This window comes from Taudactylus pleione, unplaced genomic scaffold, assembly GCF_031769625.1.
Source record: "Taudactylus pleione unplaced genomic scaffold, aTauple2 ptg000113l, whole genome shotgun sequence".
NCBI lineage: Eukaryota > Metazoa > Chordata > Amphibia > Anura > Myobatrachidae > Taudactylus > Taudactylus pleione.
This window is the reverse complement of record NW_028284515.1, coordinates 1,581,458-1,606,545: the sequence shown is the minus strand read 5'-3', so window position 1 is coordinate 1,606,545 and position 25,088 is coordinate 1,581,458. Positions and strand designations below refer to the sequence as shown.

Below are 25,088 nucleotides of genomic sequence, written 5' to 3'. Positions count from 1 at the left end.
GTGACTACTACTGCACGTTCCTGACCTTGGCTTCAATTGTGACCTGATCATGTCTCCTGGTACTGCACTTGTATTCCGGTTGTGACCTTGGCTACCCTCGTGACCTGTTTACGTCTGGTCTAGGATACCGTCTTTTCTGTTTGATTCTCATCAGGCTTGTCGACTACGTGGTACGCCTGCATTGTACTCCACTCTATCAGAGAACACCAGCACCTGTACAAGGAAACCAAGTCTGAGGGCCGCGACCTACGTGTCGGATGCAGCGAAGTCCAAACCTCCTTGCTGGGGTCCCTGGTGAATACCGTGGACATGTTATACTCTTCAAGCGTAATGAGAACAAAAATAGGGGTTGAGATGGCTGCGCTATAACTCCTAAACGCCTCTGGGATGCTGCCTGGGGATGAAATAACAGGGGTTCAGCTTCCCTGTATAAATTAGTTGGAAAATAGAATTATCCCTGGCGCTTCAGTATGAGGATCGTAAAAAAAGAATCAGTAACCGTAAATAAAAATGTATATGAAATTTATTACACAATTAGATAAAAGGGCATTCAAAAATTATAAGTAAATATATAAAACAGCTACTACTAGTAGACAACATATAAAGATAAACCACATAAAACAAAAATTATGAGTTGCAGCCCTCAGTGGGTCGATAATGAGGAAGTGCGCTTATAGCGCTAAGTTCTTGGTCTCTCAGATAGTGTGTAACACCCTCTGGGGTGTATTGCTCCAATGTCTTATTGTAAAAGAAAGTCAATAAAAGCGGTACCTCAATCAGGGGCCAAACAGCCCAATGCCTTGTATGTCAGGGGTGTCTGTAGAGGTAGAGGTCGTTTGCCGGCAAACTTGTAAGGGTGGAGAACGTGTGAACCACGTCTCTAGATGTCCCTTACCTCACTTGATCTACGCATTTCACCCGCACCTCGGGCTTCGTCAGGATGGTGAGAACGTCCCTCTGTTCCTCCTTAAGTACCCACTGACTGTGGGTCCTCCCCCTCACTTCCGTCGGTTTGCCGTGCGGTAGCTTCCGGTGACGTCACTTCCGCCCGGGTCCTTCAGTATACGTCACGTCTGCCCGGCGGCGGAGTGTCACTTCCGGTTTGCGGACGATGCCAGTTCACAAGCGTCACTTCCGTTTTTCTATAGGGTTCCACTGCCGGATATCATCTGCTACAAGCGCTGTCTGTGCGTGTAACATAGGGGTCACTTCCGCCCGGTACCCTCCAGAGTTCATGTGATCCTCTCTTCCGCCCACAACCTGGACACAGACAACAATACAGAACTGTCAATGTCCTATTTGGCTATTGATGTTAAGCCATAAGATCAACACAAAACAAAACACACAGACAATATTGACATATTATAGGACAATCGGAATATAAAGGATAATATATATATTATGGTAATTAGAATGCCACTACAAATAGCACCATAAAATTAATATATTGGAAAGGTGAAGCATATAATATAGATCTAGCCTTTCAAAAAGGGTAAAAGTTCAAAGTCAATGTTGAGACCTTTAGGTTGTAATGTATCCAACTCAAAGATCATTTTAGTTTCTTCTTTGGATAGGTAGGTATTTAAATCACCCCCTCTCCACGGTTCCTTAATTTGTCTCAGACCTGTGAATGAGAGTTTTGAAGGATCCATGGTGTTTTGGAACACTATGATTCTCCTTTTTATTCTTTATATTATTCAGATGTTCGTTGATTCGTGTTGTTAGTTTGTGTATAGTTTTGCCTACATACTGATACCCGCAAGGGCAATATAGCATGTATATGATTCCCTTTGAATGGCATGTCATTTTTTCTCGGATGTTAAATCTCTTGCCTGTTGAATAGGATTCAATAGAAGTGATGGGTTTTGTAGAGCAGTTTTTGTTTTTCTACATGCAATGCATGTTCCACAGCTGTAGAAACCTGCTGTTTCCTCTTTTAGCCACGTTGCATTTTTTTCTTTTTTACTTTTTAGGTGACTTCTAATTAGGTTATTACCTATTGTGGGTGCCTTTTTATAGATGATTCTTTGAATGACATGCCATTCAAAGGGAATCATATACTTGCTATATTGCCCTTGCAGGTATCAGTATGTAGGCAAAACTATATGCAAACTAACAACACGAATCAACGAACATCTGAATAATATAAAGAATAAAAAGGAGAATCATAGTGTTCCAAAACACCATGGATCCTTCAAAACTCTCATTCACAGGTCTGAGACAAATTAAGGAACCGTGGAGAGGGGGTGATTTAAATACCTACCTATCCAAAGAAGAAACTAAAATGATCTTTGAGTTGGATACATTACAACCTAAAGGTCTCAACATTGACTTTGAACTTTTACCCTTTTTGAAAGGCTAGATCTATATTATATGCTTCACCTTTCCAATATATTAATTTTATGGTGCTGTTTGTAGTGGCATTCTAATTACCATAATATATATTATCCTTTATATTCCGATTGTCCTATAATATGTCAATATTGTCTGTGTGTTTTGTTTTGTGTTAATCTTATGGCTTAACATCAATAGCCAAATAGGACATTGACAGTTCTGTATTGTTGTCTGTGTCCAGGTTGTGGGCGGAAGAGAGGATCACATGAACTCTGGAGGGTACCGGGCGGAAGTGACCCCTATGTTACATGCACAGACAGCGCTTGTAGCAGATGATATCCGGCAGTGGAACCCTATAGAAAAACTGAAGTGACGCTTGTGAACTGGCATCATCCGCAAACCGGAAGTGACACTCCGCCGCCGGGCGGACGTGACGTATACTGAAGGACCCGGGCGGAAGTGACGTCACCGGAAGCTACCGCATGGCAAACAGGCGGAAGTGAGGGGGAGGACCCACAGCCAGTTGGTACTGGAGGAACAGAGGGACGTTTTCACCATCCTGACGAAGCCCGAGGTGCGGGCGAAACGCGTAGATCAAGTGAGGTAAGGGACATCTAGAGACGTGGTTCACACGTTCTCCACCCTTACAAGTTTGCCGACAAACGACCTCTACCTCTACAGACACCCCTGACATACAAGGCATTGGGCTGTTTGGCCCCTGATTGAGGTACCGCTTTTATTGACTTTCTTTTACAATAAGACATTGGAGCAATACACCCTGGAGGGTGTTACACACTACCTGAGAGACCAAGAACTTAGCGCTATAAGCGCACTTCCTCATTACCGACCCACTGAGGGCTGCAACTCATAATTTTTGTTTTATGTGGTTTGTCTTTATATGTTGTCTACTAGTAGTAGCTGTTTTATATATTTACTTATAATTTTTGAATGCCCTTTTATCTAATTGTGTAATAAATTTCATATACATTTTTATTTACGGTTACTGATTCTTTTTTTTTACGATCCTCATACTGAAGCGCCAGGGATAATTCTATTTTCCAACGTTATACTCTTTACCTCAGTACCGGGTCTCGACAATCCCGAAGTACAGTCTAGCATCCACTATCCATCCGTGAGTTGCAACATTAAGCCTTTAAAGTTGATACAAATAATTCCTACAGGTGTCCCAACATCTGTTGATTACTTGATTACAAACTCTGTATAAAAGCAGTGTTGGAAGAAGAGACTGTTATCACACCCTCTGATGCAATGGAATCAAATTACTCAAGCGCCTGAGTCTCACCTGTGATAAAAAAAATAGGTACCTGCTGCAGTAGAAAAGGGGAGAATTGCTAACCCCACAAACAATATACCTGAACAAAAAACTGCATTGGTGAAAATGCCAATTCAGTTGCTACATAAAAACAATCTATATTTATTAATTTAGCTAGTGTGATGACACAGGGGTAATTAGCTTGGTAGATGGGTGGATTGGTGCAGTGTTTAGGTGCTTGAATGAGGGTTCACACACAGCTTCCGTGGTAAAATCAAATAAATGGAGCTTTACTTGTCAGCAAGAATCAAAATGGAAAACAACAAACAGCCTAGCCCCTAGGACATCTAACTCACTTCTTGACCCCTGACTACCTTTGGGCAGCTAGTCTGCAAATAAAGTCTCTGCCTGCTTCTTTGCAGGTCTAATGCCGGCTCCAGCCTGGCTTCGCTTGGCTGCCACAGCTACAGAAACACAGTCAGTCTTGGTGGTCTTCCCTGTCTTCCCCAGGTATAGACTCTGGCTTCCTCAGCCTGCAGCTTAGCTGCTTCAATGTATACAGTCTTTGGAGTATTTTGGTCCCCCCTGCCTCCTGCAGGTCTGGACTCGAGCCCCCTAGCCCCCAATGACCTCCAGGAACACTGGGCTCTGTAGCTACCAGTTCTCCTTGGACTGCTTCCACATGCAGCCTGACTGTAGGTCTGCCTCATTAGCCCTCACCTGAGCTCTCTCCACAAGGCAGCCATTAGGTGTTGCAAAGCTCAGTATTTCTACCCTGTGTGGGCGTATCTCTCCTGCCCCACACAGAATCTGCTGCTCACCAGCGCCATCTCTGGTGATACTGCCACACTAACTATATAGCTGCATACTAGATAAGAGACATAAAAGACAATAGATACAATATAACAAATCCCAGTTAGTAACATGTAACACATTAACTACATAAATAAATTGCAATATTCAATAGGTACACATTTTAAAATACAATTGTTAATTTATATCTGTAAATAAAAATTGTGTAATTCCTTTCTATAATTCATATACTGTGTCCAGATAGGGTTGAGTGTAAAACACCGGCAGTCGGGATGCCAGCTGTCAAAATACTGACAGCGGCATCCTGATGCTCAGTATCCAGACAGTGGTTAGGTAAGTATCCTAACCCTCTCCCTTTAACCCTCTAACAATAACCCTCCTTTTCTGCACACTAACCCTCCCTACCCCACACCCCAACCCGCTGGTCAAAGGTCCCAATGCTCTCCAAAATAAGACATAGATTGTAAAGATCCGAGCTGTTGCGGGAACCAATTTAAGCGCTGCAAGCCGGAGCAGTGTTGCACTCCTTATGCTGTGGTCAATAGTAGCGCTGCGGCGGCAGTCAGATTTTTAGCTGCTTGTCCCCTCGTTCACTGGGCGGCATACTTCCACTAAGAGACCAATCAGCTAAGATGCAACAGTGGCATCAGTGGAGGTCTCTGAATTCTTTTTGAAGGTGTTTAATGTAGAAAGACCTCTTGGCAGACTGGACACAGGAAAAAAAAAAATGATGGGCAGCAACACGTTTCGTCCACGTCTGTGGACTTTTTCAAGCTTATTGCCCACATAGAGCTTCATTTCTCTTATATGGTTCCTAATTGTAGTCCATAGGTGTTTTTAATTGTAGTCCGTATTTTTCCATATGCTCACTTATTACATGGAAAAATAAAATCCTCTTGTACATATCTCTACAGTTGATTAACATAAGGTCTTTCTAGTTAATAGTAAATTAATACATAAATATAAAAGCATGTAAAATAAGCCATGCGGCCGGCGGTTCTAATCCCGACGGCGGCAGCACGGCAGAGGTGGAAATCCTGATCGTCCATTAAGGTAAGTATAGCTAATCTAATTCCCCCCCTAACCCTAACCTTCTCTTAGGGGTGCCTAACCCTAACCTCCCCCCCAAGTGCCTAACCCTACCCCCCTCTAAGCGCCTAAACCTAACCCCCCCTTTCCCGCAGCGTAACCTTAAGTCTCCAGGGGGGGTGCCCGACCCTAACCTCCCCCTTCGGGGGTGCCTAACCTCAACCCCCCTTCCCCTAGCCTAACTCTAACCTCCCGCGGCTGTCCGCACCCGGCTTACCTTCAATTGGTAGGCTGGGTGTCGGGCTCCCGGCATAGGTCTAATGACAGGTGTCGAGACTTCGACACCTGTTATTTGAACCTTGCCGGGATTAGACCATCGGCTTCCCATATATATATATATATATATATATATATATATAGAAAATACAAGGAGCTGGTATAGAGCACCTACTGTGCTTATATAACTTATTATAAAGTGCTAACAATATAAAGTGATATCGTGCAATAAAAGTGCTAATGCCAGGATAGTAATATCAAATTATCATTATCCTCAAATATTTATGCAATTTATTATATATAAAGTATAACTTATAAAATAACAACGGTCTATATGACTAAAGTGCTATTGCAGAGATCCTTCAAGGATCATAAACTAAATTAACAATCATAACATTCCATAAACATGTGCAAAAAATGCATAAATAATTTAAAATGTGAATCAATAAAAGTGCAAAAATTCATTTAAAATAACATAAATTAGTTTTAATCAGACACAACAATAGATATCCTCCTACATGAAGGATAAATGACATAAAAACACATAAAACCAAGGACAAAAATGTGTATATATAAAAAAGGACTATAGATTTATCAGAATAAATAGGAATAAAAATCGTAGCTTATCTGATAAAAATGGCAAGTTCATGAATGGAAAGATAATAGCAGCCTCCAACGCGTTTCGTCCGTATCCTGTGGACTTCTTCAAGGGATATTTTAGCTCCTGTGGGGTATCCAATATTTATACCCCTTCTAATAATGACAAACAAGAATTGACAGAGCTCCTTAGTGACATCACTTCCGGTTTTCTAAACAGTTCCTCTCTATTAAAGTGGAGTAACCACTTAGAATCACATTAGGCCATTTCCTTTATTAAAACATTGTTAAATTGGAAGTCTGTTTCCTAAATATAAATTATTTGCTAGCATATTACTCCTTCCTTGCTGTGTATCGCGTCGCGTCACTTCCGCCCTTGTTATTCGTGCATCGCGGTCCTTCCGCCCTTACTTGAGCAGTTCACTACATTACTTCCTCCTCCGTTGTCAACGTCCCCATTGCGCGCTATGCCTCCTCCTTCCTTGTGCAGGATAGGACCTTTTATCCACTCGTCCGCCTGTCACGTGTGTCACGTCCAGCGTCAAAGCATCTCCAGTTTCTGGCGGCCTCCATCTTTGTACTCTAAATGTCTCCTTTGCCCGCGGCCATCTTGCTACTCTCATAAGTTCCATTTTCTTTGCCATATTTATGCTCCCATCTGCATCATGTTATTTATAATCCTGGGGATAGTAGTTTAGTTATTATTTCCTATATGGAATAATGGATGACAATATTAGTTTAAATATATATAACCAGCCATATGCTTGGACTCTAAAAAATGATGAGAGATTGTGACAGTTTCTAATTATTCTCCACACCTATTCAGAATCATAACTAGAATTCAAACAACTCCATAAATAAATAAATATCACATATATTGATGTATAATGTAAACTTATATGTGGACACTAGTAAAAAATCCTAAAATCATACTATTGGGGACTAATATAGTACATCCTTAAAAAATAATAAGTAATGATGATATTAAAAATTCTTCTTAAAAAAATGGTGGATGGCAAACTTCTTTAGGGATTTTATAGTTCATATGCATATATATATATGCATATATATATATATAGTCTTTTCACTCTGTAGGGTCAATTGGTTCTTATGTGAGTCTTGAAACATGTAATCGATATTGTTGCATTCTGGAAATTCTTACTCCCATCTTCGGATTTATAAATCAGAGAATTCTTCTTAGGTCGTATGTCTTGGGGGATTCATGCTTATATGTCACATAAAGATACTACCGTACCTGGTCTTCCATAGAGGTCTCCCATCCAAGTACTAACCAGGCCCAATGGTGCTTAGCTTCCAAGATCAGACGAGATTGGGCGCTCTAACCCAGGTATGACGGTAGGTTATATTAGGACCTAACATGAAATCCCTTTTATCTTTTTCATCTTCATTAAAGAAATGGTGCTATCTCATAATTATCGTTAAATCCTCTAGGAGTCATAGTGTCCAATTCGAAAATCCAGAACATCTCACGTTTGGATAATTTATTTGCAAGATCTCCTCCTCTCTCTCCCAATTCCACATGTTCTATAGCTTTGAACGTTAGGTCATCTGGATCCGATCTATGGTGTGAAATAAAGTGTCTTGACACCATATGAGTCTCCACCTTGTTCTTGATATTCCTTATATGTTCTTGTATACGAAGTTTTAAAGGTCGTTTGGTCTTTCCTACGTATTTTATTCCATATGAACATTCCAAGAGGTAAATGACTGAAGTTGAATTGCAATTAAGATGTTGTTTAATTTTGTATTCCTTGGTATTTGCAGAATTACTGAAGTTTTTTCTCTGCCGATGTAAAAATTTGCATATATTGCACTTGCCACATTTGTAACTCCCTGGACAGTTATGGATAATGTTGGATTTTGAAATATTAATATCACTTAACATACTAGGTGCTAGAGAATCTTTGAGATTCCTTGCCTTTCTGAATACAATGGGGGGTCTGGGTGGTAGAATTTCTTTTAAGACTGGATCCATTAGAAGGATCTTCCAATGCTTATTAAGGGAAATCTTAATGTCTCTCTCCTGTGCGTTATATGTTGTGATGAATGGGATGATATTCTTCTCTTCCTCTTCCACATTCTTATATTCCAATAACATATTCCTCTCCATGGTATCCATTTTCTCCTTTGCTTCCAATAATAACCTTGGAGGATATTCTTTCTCTAAAAATCGATTTGTATATGTTTGGATTTGCTCGTTACATGTTTGTGTTTCACTGCAATTTCTTTTTATTCTGTGAAATTGTGAGTACGGAATATTCTCTTTCCATCTTCTTAGATGTCCGCTCTTAAAATGAAGATAACTATTGGTATCTACTTCCTTTATGAAGTTCTTTGTAATGATCGTGTTTTCTTCTCCACGTAGAACCAAATCCAGAAATTCAATAGTACTCTTATTTATTTTCGATGTGAATTTCAAATTCATATTATTCTCTGAAATGTGATTTAAAAACAATTGGAAATCTTCCTCCAACCCTTCCCATATTATCAGAATATCATCTATATATCTCTTAAAAAATATGATGTTATTTCTAAATGGATTATTTTCATAGACATAATTCTTTTCCCAACATCCCATAAAAAGATTGGCAAAGCTAGGGGCAAAAGTTGTCCCCATATCAGTGCCGCAAATTTGCCGATAAAATTGGTGTAAAAATTTAAAATAATTATGATCCAGAATAAAAGACATTAAATCACATAAAAATTATTTGTGTGTAGTGCTCATTGTTGGGTCCACTTCAAAATATTCTCTACAAGCATTGATCCCTTTACCATGTTCAATACATGTGTATAAGGATTGAACATCAATTGTGACCCATGAATAAGTTGCTTTCCATTCCATCCCTTTTAAAATTTGTAATAAATTAGTAGTGTCTTTTAAATACGATTGAAGTTCTTTCACATATTTACATAAAAAAATGTCCACATATTCAGACAGGTGTGAAGTTAACGAATCTATTCCTGCGATGATGGGTCTTCCTGGGGGATTTTCCAAAGACTTATGAATTTTTGGTAGAAAATAAAATATGGGGGTTGTAGGATTGGTCTGTAGGAGATATTGGAACTCCTCCTTGGTTAAAATGCCATTATGTAGTCCATATACTAAGAGTCTCCTTAACTCATCCACATATTTCTCCAAAGGATCACAATCGAGTGGTACATAGGAATTACTGTCACCTAATAACCTATGAGATTCCTTAATATATTGTGATCTATCCATAATGACCAATCCCCCCCCTTGTCAGCTTGTTTAATGACAATATCCTTGTTGTTTTGTAAGTTTTTTAAGGCTTCTTTTTCTTTATTTTTCAGATTCTGTTTATTATTGTGTTTCAGATTGCCTTCACATAAGTCTTTCTTAACTAAGTCATAAAAAACATTAAGATGATGTCCTTTCGATTCGAGTGGATAATACTTTGATTTACCCTTTAGTCCTGACTTGGAAGCATTCTCCTGAAAATTCTTAATCACTGCGTCATCTTTTCTTACAAAGTGTCTTTTTAATGTCAAGTTTCTTATAAATTTGTTGAGATCAATGAAGGTCTGGAACCTATTCATATTACTTGATAGAGCAAATGTCAGCCCTTTGTTCAATAATGACACTTCATGTTTAGATAAAATGTGTTTCGATAGATTAAAGATCCCTCTTTCCTTGGGGTCTACATCAGGTTCCTCCTTTTGTAATTTCTTCCTCCTGCCTCCTCGTATCCCTCTTCGTCTCTTACCCTTCTTTTCATAGGGGATGCCAATTTCGTGGTTTCCCTGAAGAAGGTTTTCCTTGGATTCATTGAATTGTGGTCTGGTCCTGGGGATAAAAAATGATCTGAATCGCTATTTGAATCAAATCTTTGAAGTGTTGAAAACCGGTTCTTTGTGTGGTATGTTCTATAGTTGGGTTGTTCATTCATAACATCATCCCTTTTAAAACTTTGTTTTCTTCTAGATGGAACTGTTCTCCAAGTGGTTGTTTCTTGTCTGGGATTATGTAATGACTGTTGTCCAACCGATTTATTGAATCTACTCCAATTCTTGACTTTATTGGAGTCATAATCTTGTTTGTCCCTAATAAATTTCCTCTCTTTCCCTTTCATGACATCCTCTTCAATACGGTCAAGTTTGCGTGATAAAACTTTCTCGTTAATATTGTATTCCCCATTATCCTTGAATTTCTCCATATGTGTTTCTTTTTGTTTTATCTCAAGTTCCAATTCTGACATTATATTTTTCTTTTCCATAATAATTAATTTCATCAAATCCATGGAACAATTATGTAAAATTTTGTCCCATTTATCCATAAATTCTGATTTATCTAAACCAAAGGTTGGATTTTTTAATAGTCTCAAACCTCTTGGAATTCTATTAACTGATATGTAATGTTCAAGACCCTTGATGTCCCACCATGCCTTGATCTCTTTAGTGAGAGATTTCTCCATCTCCCAAAACAGGTTATCTAAATTTTCGGTTGGAATACTCTCTTGTAGTAAAACATGGTCCTCATTAAATATTTTCTGGCATAAATCACTCCTTTTGTTTAGACGTTCATTGTTTCTGTACATCTTTGTACGTTTATCTGTTTGGGACTCCTCCAAAAGGCTGCTGTATTCAATAACCAAAGTTTACGTGCAGCAGAAGATCACAGCGCCAGTTGGGTGCAAATCCCTCAATGTGGTATTTTTATCAGTTGTGTGTCTATTGTCTCACACTAAAATTTGTAATAATGTGACACTATTATAATGCACCCCCAAAAATGTGTGAGTGTCAGCTCAACCAGCAAAATAATGTAACAGTGGTGATCTATTACATATACAAACAAATAGAAAATACAAGGAGCTGGTATAGAGCGCCTACTGTGCTTATATAACTTATTATAAAGTGCTAACAATATAAAGTGATATCGTGCAATAAAAGTGCTAATGCCAGGATAGTAATATCAAATTATCATTATCCTCAAATATTTATGCAATTTATTATATATAAAGTATAACTTATAAAATAACAACGGTCTATATGACTAAAGTGCTATTGCAGAGATCCTTCAAGGATCATAAACTAAATTAACAATCATAACATTCCATAAACATGTGCAAAAAATGCATAAATAATTTAAAATGTGAATCAATAAAAGTGCAAAAATTCATTTAAAATAACATAAATTAGTTTTAATCAGACACAACAATAGATATCCTCCTACATGAAGGATAAATGACATAAAAACACATAAAACCAAGGCCAAAAATGTGTATATATAAAAAAGGACTATAGATTTATCAGAATAAATAGGAATAAAAATCGTAGCTTATCTGATAAAAATGGCAAGTTCATGAATGGAAAGATAATAGCAGCCTCCAACGCGTTTCGTCCGTATCCTGGACTTCTTCAAGGGATATTTTAGCTCCTGTGGGGTATCCAATATTTATACCCCTTCTAATAATGACAAACAAGAATTGACAGAGCTCCTTAGTGACATCACTTCCGGTTTTCTAAACAGTTTATATATATATAAATGAGTGGAAACAAGCGCACAATAGTGTAAATCGTTTACAATAACGGTAGGACGCAACACACACATAAAATCTGTGTACCGTGTTGCCCTAGTACATAGGCATGTAATAGGTTATATGGATAATCTTGTAAGGATGTCCCTTCTTGTAGAGAAAACCATTTTACTTCATTGTGTCCCACATAGGCCAATATGTACACACACACATATATATATATGTATATATATGTATATTGTGATAGGATCACTGGTAAAGTGGTCTGTGGAAGGTACATTTGTCCCAGATTCCTGTCTTTTGTGTTTTAAACCCCCAGGAGAAAGTCTGCAGTGTAGCAGGCTTGAGTTTCGGCTTTTTGAAAAGCCAGTTTGGGACCTGGGGGTTGTGGGTGAGAGGAGAGGGAGGGCTCCACCCACGGCCACTCCAGGTTTTGGTTCTCGCAGCCTGGTAACAGGCTTGTTAGTTTTTCACCTGAGAGTGGCCAATATAAGCCTAGTGTGTTTAGGGCTGATGGTCTCACCTGGGAGAGCAGACAGGGAGTTTGCTCAGAGACACTTGGATACCTAACTGTGAGTGTTGTGCTGTGCTTTTGTTGCTAGCGAGGGCATTAGGCCCTGCCAGGTTCTGGTAGTGAGGGAACTACCTGTGAAGTTAGTGCCCCGACAGGGCTAGGATTTATATTTATGTTTTCTTTATGTTTCTGACATTGTACAATAAAGACTGGCGCCGACCAGCTTGTACTTGCATCCAGACTGGTGTGCTGCTTCCCTGCTGCTGTGTGTGTGTGTGTGTGTAAGGAAGGAGTCCTCTACCCAGGAGAGGGACCCCCTAACCTAACTGTGTCACAATATGGTGGAGAATGCAGGCATGACGGTGGCCCGCCAACTGATGTGCCTCCCATTGAGGTGGGAAGTGTTGTTGGGCCAGGTGATAGTCTGCCTGATTTAGAGGTCAGAAGAGAGGTCTTTGCCGTGGAGCAGTTGAATGACCCAACTTTGGTAAAAGCCAGGGAGAATGTAAAAGTAGTTGATGGTAAACCCGTAGACCCTGATAGTTCTTTGTCCTATCCCCACATGGCAATGTGGCAGGATTTGTTATATCAGGTGACTAAGAAGGGGGAAGATGTTGTGGAACAACTAATAGTTCCCAAAGCCTACAGAAGAACAGTGTTGGATCTGGCCCATGGTCATATAACGGCAGGCCATCTAGGGGTAGAGAAAACCACTGAGCGAATAATGCAGAGGTTTTTCTGGCCCGGGCTTCATAAAGAGGTATCTGACTTTTGCGCATCCTGCCCTGAGTGTCAGTATCATGCTCCCAGGCCACATTTTAAGGGTCCACTTGTTCCATTGCCTATCATAGAGGTGCCGTTTGAAAGAATAGCGATGGATTTGGTTGGACCCTTAATGAAGTCTGCCAGGGGACACCAGTATATTCTGGTCATAATGGATTACGCTACCAGGTACCCGGAAGCGATCCCGTTGCGCAATACGTCAACCAAGACCATTGCCAGAGAGCTAGTTCATGTCTTTAGCAGGCTGGGTATACCTAAGGAGATACTAACTGACCAGGGTACACCGTTTATGTCCAAAGTCATGAAAGAGTTATGCCGCCTGTTCAAAATCGAACAGTTAAGAACTTCGGTTTATCACCCCCAAACCGATGGGCTGGTCGAGAGGTTTAACAAGAGGTTAAAACACATGCTTAGGAAAGTGGTCGACAAGGATGGTAGGGATTGGGACTACTTATTGCCGTATTTATTGTTGGCCATAAGAGAAGTTCCCCAGTCCCCCACCGGGTTTTCACCCTTCGACTTGTATGGGAGACACCCAAGGGGGTTACTAGACATTGCCAAAGAGACATGGGAGGGGCAGTCTAGTCCTTACAAAACGGTGATTGAGTATGTTTCTCAAATGCAGGAGAGAATTGCTGCGGTAGTGCCGATAGTGAGAGAGTACCTGGAACAGGCTCAACAGGCACAGCAGAGGGTATGCAACCGCAATGCTCGGTTACGCAGCTTTGCTCCTGGGGACAGAGTGTTAGTATTGGTTCCCACTGTGGAAAATAAACTTTTGGCTAAATGGCAAGGGCCCTTTGAAATCTTAGAAAGAGTGGGGCAGGTCAATTACAAAGTTTACCAGCCGGGGAAAAGAAAGCCGGAACAGATATACCATATAAATCTGTTAAAGCCCTGGAAAGATAGAATGGTACTGTCGGCCGTCCGAGACCCTCCAGTAAGTCCAGGGCCCTTAGTTCCCGAAGTGACAGTGGCAAAAACCCTGTCGGCAATTCAACAACAAGAGGTCAAGGAGTTTCTGATTAGAAATAGGGTGCTGTTCTCTGACGTACCTGGGAAAACCTCGGTCATTAAACATGACATCATCACTGACCCAGGGGTTAAAGTTAATCTAAAGCCCTATAGGTTACCAGAAGCACAAAGAGAATTGGTGTCGAAAGAAATTAAAAATATGCTAGAGTTAGGGGTTATTGAAGAATCACATAGTGAATGGTCAAGTCCCATTGTGTTGATTCCAAAGCCCGACGGGAGTGTGCGTTTCTGCAATGACTTCCGAAAGTTGAACAGTGTTTCAAAATTCGATGCCTACCCGATGCAAAGAGTGGATGAACTGATTGAGAGACTAGGGACGGCAAGGTATTTAACCACTCTTGACCTAACCAAAGGGTATTGGCAAGTACCGTTAACCGAGAGCGCCAAACAAAAGACAGCTTTTTCAGTGCCAGAGGACTTGTTTCAGTACAAGATGTTGCCCTTCGGGCTACATGGGGCACCTGCTACCTTCCAAAGAATGATGGACAGGATTCTAAGGCCCCATAGACGGTATGCGGCTGCTTATCTGGATGACGTGGTCGTTCATAGTCCTGATAGGCAGTCTCACTTACCCAGGGTACAAGCAGTGTTGGACTCCATCTATAAGGCAGGTTTGACAGCCAACCCAAAAAAGTGTTGTCTAGGCATGGAGGAAGTAAAATATCTGGGATACACCATTGGCAGAGGCCTGATAAACCCTCAGCTCAATAAAGTTGATGCCATACAAAACTGGCCACGGCCTCTGAATAAGAAGCAGGTGAGAGCCTTCTTGGGAATTACGGGGTACTACAGGAGGTTTATACCCAACTTTGCCACCATGGCAGTCCCACTGACTGACCTGACCAAAGGCAAACAAAAAGTCATGGTAGAATGGAGTCCTGAGGCAGAGAAAGCTTTTCAGGAGTTGAAAGTAGCGTTGTGTTCCCAACCAGTCCTGACGACTCCAAATTTTGAAAGGGAATTCATAGTACAAACCGATGCATCAGAAGTAGGTATAGGAGCGGTCCTGTCCCAGAACAAGGAGGGTGAGGAACACCCTATTTTCTATCTTAGCAGAAAGTTGAATGTACATGAGAGAAACTATGCCACAGTGGAGAAGGAGGCGTTGGCCATAAAGTGGGCGTTAGAGGCTCTCAGGTACTACTTGGTCGGAAGAAAGTTCAAATTGATCACTGACCATGCCCCTCTGAAGTGGATGTCTGAAAATAAGGACAGTAATGCGAGAATTACAAGATGGTTCTTGGCGTTACAAACTTTTACATTTTCAGTGGAACACAGGCCAGGAAGCCAGCTGGCCAATGCTGACGCATTGTCACGCGTTCATTGTTTGGGGGCTTCAGTTGTTCCGCCCCACAGGTTGAAACAAAGGGGGGGATATGTGATAGGATCACTGGTAAAGTGGTCTGTGGCAGGTACATTTGTCCCAGATTCCTGTCTTTTGTGTTTTAAACCCCCAGGAGAAAGTCTGCAGTGTAGCAGGCTTGAGTTTCGGCTTTTTGAAAAGCCGGTTTGGGACCTGGGGGTTGTGGGTGAGAGGAGAGGGAGGGCTCCACCCATGGCCACTCCAGGTTTTGGTTCTCGCAGCCTGGTAACAGGCTTGTTAGTTTTTCGCCTGAGAGTGGCCAATATAAGCCTAGTGTGTTTAGGGCTGATGGTCTCACCTGGGAGAGCAGACAGGGAGTTTGCTCAGAGACACTTGGATACCTAACTGTGAGTGTTGTGCTGTGCTTTTGTTGCTGGTGAGGGCATTAGGCCCTGCCAGGTTCTGGTAGTGAGGGAACTACCTGTGAAGTTAGTGCCCCGACAGGGCTAGGATTTATATTTATGTTTTCTTTATGTTTCTGACATTGTACAATAAAGACAGGCGCCGACCAGCTTGTACTTGCATCCAGACTGGTGTGCTGCTTCCCTGCTGCTGTGTTTGTGTGTAAAGAAGGAGTCCTCTACCCAGGAGAGGGACCCCCTAACCTAACTGTGTCACAATATATATAGATATATATTAAACACATCCAGAAAACATGCATATAAACACATATACATACACACGTGCACACATACACATATATGCACAAAATCCATATAAAACTTCATAAAAAAAGCTGAATGAAATTAAAAGAAAATATAGCTTTGTTGCTATACAATTTAATTAAATCGTTTAATTTAATGAAAAATTCACTTGATTTGAGTATCACACATACTAGTTGCTTGATTTTATTTATTTTCTGCTATATTTTAATATCACTTGTAAATTATTTTCAGTTTATCAATCATATATTAGAAGTCATTTATATCTCATATGGAAGAGAGGTAAAAAATTAAACAACAACTAAATGCGATTAAATGTAGAAGAATCTGACCGGTTATAGGCAGAGCCGGATTTAGACCTCTTGGGGCCCTAGGCAAGGTACCAGTTTGGGTCCCACCCTCCCACAAACAATTCATGTACTTTGTTAGGCTCTGTGGAAACCTTGTGGCGCCATATAAATGAAGGACAATATATATTTCACAATATGCCAGAGGAAGACGGGGAAAGGGTGACAAACAGTGGGTGACAGGGAGAGGATAACAGGGAGAGATAGAGGTCGAGAGAGAGTGGGTGAAAGGGAGAGGGTGACAGAGTAGGTGAAAGAAAGAGGGTGACATGGAGAGGTATTTGATAACAGGGAGGAGATGACGGAGGGTGGGTGAAAAGGAGAAGGTGACAGGGAGAGGCAGAGGGTGACGGGCATTGGGTAATGGGAGGAGGGTTACAAGGAGAGGCAGTGAGTGACAGGCAAATGGTAGAGGAAAAGGGTATGCTAGGTTTCTGAAGGAGGGAGCACAGGGGGTATATTGCTGAGGAAAAACAATGCTAGTGGAGAGAGGGAGAGAGAGAAAATCAGAAGGTAACTGTGAGTGAAGAACTGACCTTTCACGCAGTCCTTGAGCAGAGAAACTACAGCAGGTAAGTATTTTCCCATGGCCAACACAGCAGGAGCCCAAAGAGAGACGGAGGAGATCTGAACCCGCATGACTGACTTTAGACCCAACAGTGACTGTAGCGCTCCTCTCCTCTGGTTTTCATTCCGGGGTCGGTCAGTCGATTGTGATGTCGGACCTCTGGGTATTAGTCTCAGAGGCAGTGGTCGAAGTAAAAATTTTGAAATGTGGGTATGGAAATATTAGGGGTGCTAAGGCCCAAATCCTGAGCCCCCCTTACATTTCCATACCCCTACTTCCTCCCCTCACAGGACACCTCCCCACACCACCGCACCTCCACACACAGCACCGCACAGCACCTCCCCACTCCACACAACACAGCACCTCCCAACACAGCTCCGCACCTCCCCACACAGCACAGCACCTCCTAACACAGCACCACACAACACCTCCCCACTCCACCAAACCACAGCACCTCCCCACACCACCGCACAACACCTCCCCACACCACAGCACGTCCCCACACCACCGTACCTTCTAACACAGCACCGCCCAACACCTCCCCACTCCACCGCACAGCACCTCCCCACTCCACACAACACAGCACCTCCCAACACAGATCCGTACCTCCCCACAAAGCACCATACCTCCTAACACAGCACCGCTCAACACCTCCCCTCTTCACTGCACAGCACCACTCCACTGTATCTCCTAACACAGCACCTCCCCACTCCACTGCACCTCCCCACACAACACAACACAGCACTTCCCCACCACAAAGCACAGCAACTCACAGCAACTTCAAACACAACAAAGCACCCCCCACCACCACCTCACCTCCCAACACAGCACCGCACTTCCGCCCAGCACCACACCACCTCACTTCACTTCCCCACCACACAGCACAGCAACTCACCGCACCTCCCCACACCACCAACCACCCCCACCCCCTTCCCTTCACTCAGCACCGCCACAAACAGGCTCACCTCGCTGCGCTCCAGTAACCGCAGGGGCTCCCTTCCCTCACCGGCATCACCGGTCCTCATGCATTTTCATTCTAGCTCCGTGACAGCTCATGAACCGACAGCCAATTAGGGGCGACCACGCGGCCGCCGCTGATTGGCTGCCGGTCCGCGAACTATCATTGATTGGCCAGCTCTAAATTTAATCAGGTAGGGGCGGGCTCAGATGCTGAAGGAGGTGCCGCTCAGAGAGGATAAAGTAAGAGGAGGAGGAGACTCAGATCGCCTCCTCCCACTTTTAAGGTGCATACACACTAGACGATATGCTCCCTGAGCGATATCGTCTAGTGTGTCCCCGGCAGGCTGTGCTCAATGTCGTTCATGACATTGAGCACAGCCGCTGAACGATATCATTAGCGATATCGTTCAGCGCCGGGCTCTCTCACCCATTCCCTGACATGCAGCAACCTGACGAGGTCGTCAGGTTGGCCTGCATGTCAGCCCGATGAACGAGGATGACGAACGACCCGCGGGAACGCGCGTCGTCGTCATCGTTCATCTTTTTTGTGTTAAACATGGACGATAAAGTGGACGACTGAACGATAACGATATCGTTATCGTTCAGTCGTCCACTTTAATCGCCCAGTGTGTACGCACCATTAGTTAGTTATGGCCGGCCGCAGTGTGCTGTAATGAGTCAGTGTGACTCGTTATTAGCATTGCTGTTAGTGCCGCTGTGGGCCACTTCATTGCCGCGGGCGACACTGTCGATATGCCTACAGCCTTCTGGGTAGTCAGGGCTGGATTTCGTAGGGGGCCCGTCCGCGGGCCCCGCTGGGCCCTAGGCAGGCGCCTAGGTTGCCTAGCGGTAACTCCGGCCCTGGTTATAGGAGAATTGCTATACATCTTTATTCAAAAGGTCTTTTTTCGATGAGTATTTTACTGGTGTTATACTTAGTATAAATGTACCTACAAAAATATTTTAATATTCAAATTCGATCTTTCTTTACAAGGAGAATAACGTTATAATAAGATGATGGGGGACATAACATGTAAAACGACGCAGGTGGTGGTCCCCGCGTGTCATCCATTGACCGGACAGTAAAAATGGATAGCAGACAGTGACCACCAACTGCGTCATAACTAAGTTTGTTTTACATATTCAAGGGCTTCAGCCAGTCCACCTGGATGTAATATCTGGAGTCTACAAATCCACTCCGATTCAGCTCTACACCGCTTCCTATAGCTATCTCCACCTCTTATGCTTGGTACACACAAGATGATCTGTTAAGCGAACAATATCGCTGAACGATCTCCCTTGAAATTCCTGATGTGCTGGATGAACGATATTGTTCATCCACACACCAAAGATATCCCCAACAATGAGAGACCAACGATCGCAAACCCCTATGGAAAGTGCACAAAATTGTCCAGATTGGCCTGCATGCATGCCTGATGGATGATATCATTATCGTCCAGCGGGAGCGCGTATCGTTGGTCGTTCATTGCATACACATGGAACAATATGAACGTTATATCATTGAACGATATCATGATCATTCATATCGTAACGATATATCGTTCCATGTGTATGCACCTTTACTGTGTGGCCGATCAACTCTATCTCCAGAATGATTAGATCTTGGGGATTACAGTTATGTTGATCTACAAAATGTTGTGACACACTATGGACCGGATTCAGACCTGCTCGCTAGCAAGCGATTGCTCTTTGCTGGCGATGTGTGCAAATGTGCGCATATGTATAGTTCGCAGTGCGCGTGCGCAAACTAGTACGAGCGATTGGGATGCACTCGCTCGCCCTGCAAAGACAGCCCAGTGGAATGAGTGACAGGAGAGGCCGTATGTGGGTGGTAACAGGGTCAAGGCAGTAGTAACGGGGGAGTGGAGTTGCGGACGCAGGCGTACCTGAGTACACGCCGTTTCTGAGGCGTGCATAATTAACCAGCAGCATCATAGTTGAATTATACACTGAAGTGCTCCCAGTGCTTGCGGTAGGGTACAGTCAACTGCAAGCTCTGCGGTCAGATCCGATGGAACCCGTTGTACTGATGGTTGTATATACTTCCTGGAGATAACGTCCGCTAGTGGGTGGCTAAAGACAGGCTGGTGGGCGTCTGAAAACACAAAGTGATCGCTCGCCAAGACATAGTGGGCGTGCTTATGCCTTGCCGTGCGAACACCTGGCTTGACGTCACTTAGCTGAATTTCCATACGCTGGGAGCGAGCGGCCGCATCTACAGAGCGGGTCTGAATCAGGCCCTATATTTGTCATAAGACCTTTCAGTATATTGGTACGGTTCTCTCTGAATCTTTATTTAAAAGTTCTACTTGTACGTCCAACATACTGATTTGGACAAGTACATCTTAATAAATATACAATATAATCTGCTTGACAATTGATAAATTGTTTGATTGTATGTTCAGTTTTGTTCTGTACAGATTTGAATGTTTGAATCCTACCAAGTGCATATACTTTAGCCTCATTAATTAATGTTGGCTAAAGTACATGTATTTGGCATATAGGACAAAGCATATAGTGAACATACGATGAAAGAATTTATCAATTGTCAATCAGATTATATTGTATACTATTACCCACAGCATAAGGAGTGCAACACAGCTACAGCTTGCATGCTGAAATTGGTTCCAGCAACAGTTCGATTCTTTAACATCTATGGCTTATTTCGGAGAGCAGGTAACTGTTCTAAAGGACAGATACTTCCTCTGAATACTGGACATGTGTTACATGTTACTAAATGGGATTTGTTATATTGTATCTATTGTCTTTTAATTCTCATATCTAGTATGCAGCTATATAGCTAGTTCATTTAATAAATTTAGATCTTTTTTTCATGTACTGACTGAATTTGCATTTTTACCAGCGCAGTTTTTTGTTCAGATATATCCTCTGATGCAATATTACACTGGTTGAAGTAAGCAGGTCTCAATTACAACTGTGAAGAGAAGACTTTGAGCTGCATGTTTGACAGGTCGAGTGGCAGAAAGCAATTACTAAAATCATAAAATAAGAAAAAGAGGCTCATCTGGGCCATGAAGCACCATCAGTGGATGACTGAATATTGGAAAAAGGTCTTATGGACCAATGAATCAAAATCTGAAATGGTTCATCATGCAGGGATTTTGTATGCCGTCAAGTAGGTGAAAGGATGATTGTTGTGACATCACCTTTCAGACATGACAAGAAGGGTGATGGTCTGGTGCTCTTTCCTGGATACCGAGTATGCGACTTGCACAGAGTGACTGACTCCCTGAATAACAGGGCTACCACAGAATTACTTAATCATGGGTTCATCCCACAGCAAGATAAAGACCCAAAACATACCTCCAGGCTACGCCAGAACTACCTTCAAGGAAAAGATCAAGCCTCCAGACTTAAACCCCATTGAGCTGGTTTGGGATGAACCGGAAAAAGGGTGAAAGTAATGCAACATACAAGTGCTATACATTTGTAGGAACTTCTGCATCAGCGCTGGGACGAACTTTCAGAACAATATTTGATTTCCATTGTAGAAAGAATATAATGAGTGTGTTTGGCGGTTATATCTGCAAAAGATGGCTACTTTGAGGGGTCAAATATTTAGATCAACTTTTGCTACACAAAATAGTTCTATATCATCTTTTTTTTTTAAATATCTAATTGCTTATAAGTTAAAATGTATTATTCTCTGGCTTGCTGAGTAGGTATTAAGATAAGCCTCTTAATATGGGAAATCCTTCGTACCTAAATTGTGGAACATCATTGATGGACTGGTAAAAGAATCCAGTGTAGCTGGACTCCGCACTGCATATACTAACTTGTACTAATAAAAACAATTTTGTAGCAATATTACTTTATATTATTGATTTGTTTTCTCTATCTCGGTCTCTTATAAATGAAGATCATGACTGCTGGTAAGATAAGGTGCACATTGCACAACAGCTCTCAGCAAACCTTTTTTTTCAATGTTCATTTGGTGCGTGTTCACTTATCTGTGTGATCTTGACATAAGTTGACTTAAGTATATGGGCACCAGCTTTTCCTTATATTGTCACAGATTTGCTATACCCATGACACATCAGGTGTATTGGAAGACTGCCACCTCTGTGTAAGAGGGAGTGATATCATATAAAGCCTGCGTTCAGAGGCTGGCAGGACTTTGGACCAAAACTTTATTGGGAATTTGTTCTGAGGTTGATTTGCTAAGTGGACTTTTTTGGTTATTATCGTATGCAAAAAAAATAGCTCCATTTAAATTTGTTTGTCTGAAGATCACCCACCTTTCAGGATACAAAATTAGCAGCTAATGGTGCATACACACGGTCAGAGTTTGTGTCAGATCTGAACGAAAATGATTTAAAAAAACGTTCATATCTGAAAGAAGATAACGATATCTGGCATCTGATGTGTTTGCAGTCAGATTTGGACGATTTCATTCATTTTAATACTGTCTGAAATTGTTAAATCGTTCAAATCGTTTGTAAAATCGTTCAATCGTTCATCTGACAGATCTGACCGTGTGTACGCACCATAAGTAATTAGTGCCTTATTCGGCTGCGATCACGCATGCAGGTCTGCTGCGAAAATATGCTAATGACTGCAATAGCAAAGCCATCGCACAGCCAGTATCGAGACACCCACTACCAATATATCACATCCGTAATACTTTGCAGTCCTGCGTATACTTCAGGAACATCGAGTAACATCGGCCCCTCACGCACAATTATAACAGGACTGACCTTACTCATAAGTTGCTAACCTCGTTGCACGCAGTGAGTACAAGCTGCGTATGCCGTTGCAGAAGCTAATTTATGCACGCCCATGCAACAGCGTCCAAACGGACAGTCACCCCTGCGTTTCTCCTACCACACCCCCGTCACCACCCCCCAAACGCTGACGTCCCGTCCCTTTATGTGCGATGGCTTTGTGTCTGCATAGGTGATCGCAGTGTGATTGCAATGTCAACTCACGCATGTGCTCTGCGATGCATACACACGCGCAGTACGCACTATCGGCTGATCTGCGGACGCTGTCGCAGTTGCGATCTGTAATGAATCAGGCCCATAGTCCTTAATTATTTTTCATAATGGTGTTTGAATGCAAGATGGGTGAAAACTATCAGTTCATGTAAAGCTCTACAACCACAGGTCTAGATCGATGACTTCTACAATAGATACTGCATAAACTGCATGTATTTATGTTTGTGTGTGTGTGTAAATAAGAGATCAATATACACATAAACAATATTAGATTGAAATGTGTCTGTGGTGCTGTCTTATGTATCTATACCTTTGAAATATTGTTCCATTAGGGCAATCACAAAAATAATATACTATATAATGTACAGTCTTGGTTGCCTATTTATCAAATCATATTTGAGGGATATCCCATGAAAACACCAGTTATTAAGAATCCCCCGAATGTATATGCAGGCCAGAGATATTGGAGATATCTTATGAGGTCCCCCGTTTTTTCGTATGCAAATATGTGGTCCTCTATGCGACTAAGGGAACATTTACATACATTCAAGTACGTGAACTGTTTCTATACCACAGTTTTTTTTTTCTGGTGTCCCAATCTTAAATTCTTAGTTGGTAGAAAATATACAGCAGAAAAACATTTCACTACAGTAAACCGTTCCTTCTGGAATTTTTAAAAACTCGTAAATGTCCCATGTGTCATACAGAGAATCACCCAAATGCAGCCACCATAAGTTTCTATGAGGGATGCTTTATTTCCGAATTTACCAAGCTTCGGAATGCTACAGTCTACAAAATGTACTGGGAGAAGAATCCAGGGGATACCTCCCGGCATTCTCCACTTGCAAATGCGAGGCCAGCTAATGTGATCACTTACACATTGCAGGGATGGGCTGCCTGTTCCTGTATGTAATTTTCTATGCAAGCCGGCGGTACATAATTCCTTAGAGCCTTGATAAGCGGAGATAAGAAATTATAAATATCGGGTCTACAACTCTATCATTAATAAATGGGTATCACAGTGACATGCACTCTACAGCCATGTGCACCCTTATCAGGAAAATGTCACAAATGAAAGAAAATAGAATAAATGATAGGAAACAATCCAATATAGCAAATATAAAATTTATGATTGCTCCACTGGAACAACTTTCTAAAGGTATATACCTCCAACATATGGCTAAAGGGGACAGTGTATATAATATCTGTTACAGTGCACGTTGGCACTAGATTTCTTAATTTGTTTAGGCAGTCACAATGGTGTGGTCAACAACATTACCCCTTTTACCTTATATTCAAATATACAGTGCATTCGAAAAGTATTCACAGTGCTTCACTTTTTCCACATTTTGTTATGTTACAGCCTTATTCCAAAACGGAATAAATTCATTTTTGTCCTCAAAATTCTACACACAATACCCCATAATGACAACGTGTAAAAAGTTTTTTTTGAGATTTTTGCAAATTTAATAAAAAAAAAAAAAAAACTAAGAAATCACGTCACAGCCTTTGCCTTGAAGCTCAAAACTGAGCTCATGTGCATCCTGTTTCCACTGATCATCCTTGAGATGTTCCTACAGCTTAATTGGAGTCTACCTGTGGTAAATTCAGTTGTTTGGACATGATTTTGAAAGGCATACACCTGTCTATATAAGGTCCCACACTTGACAGTGCATGTCAGAGCATAAACCAAGCATGAAGTCCAAGGAATTGTCTGTAGACCTCCGAGACAGGATTGTCTAGAGGCACAAATCTGGGGAAGGGTACAGAAAAATATCTGCTGCTTTGAAGGTCCCAATGAGCACATTAGCCTCCATCAACCGTAAGTGGAAGAAGTTCAGAACCACCAGGACTCTTCCTAGAGTTGGCCGGCCGTCTAAACTGAACGATCGTGGGAGAAGAGCCCTAGGCAGGGAGGTGACCAAGAGCCCGATGGTCACTCTGTCACAGCTACAGCATGGAGAACCTTCCAGAAGGACAACCAACTCTGCAGCATTCCACCAATCAGGCCTGTATGGTAGAGTGGCCAGATGGAAGCC

At 42.0% G+C, this 25,088-nt stretch overlaps 1 protein-coding gene and 1 pseudogene across 2 annotated transcripts in view; both read right to left on the bottom strand.

Annotated features, from left to right (window-relative positions):
• MIPOL1 (mirror-image polydactyly 1) overlaps positions 1-25,088 on the bottom strand; it is a 458,494-nt gene that overhangs the window by 296,196 nt on the left and 137,210 nt on the right. The gene's annotated exons all lie outside the window — the stretch shown is intronic.
• On the bottom strand, positions 7,566-7,684 carry LOC148525042 (5S ribosomal RNA; annotated as a pseudogene).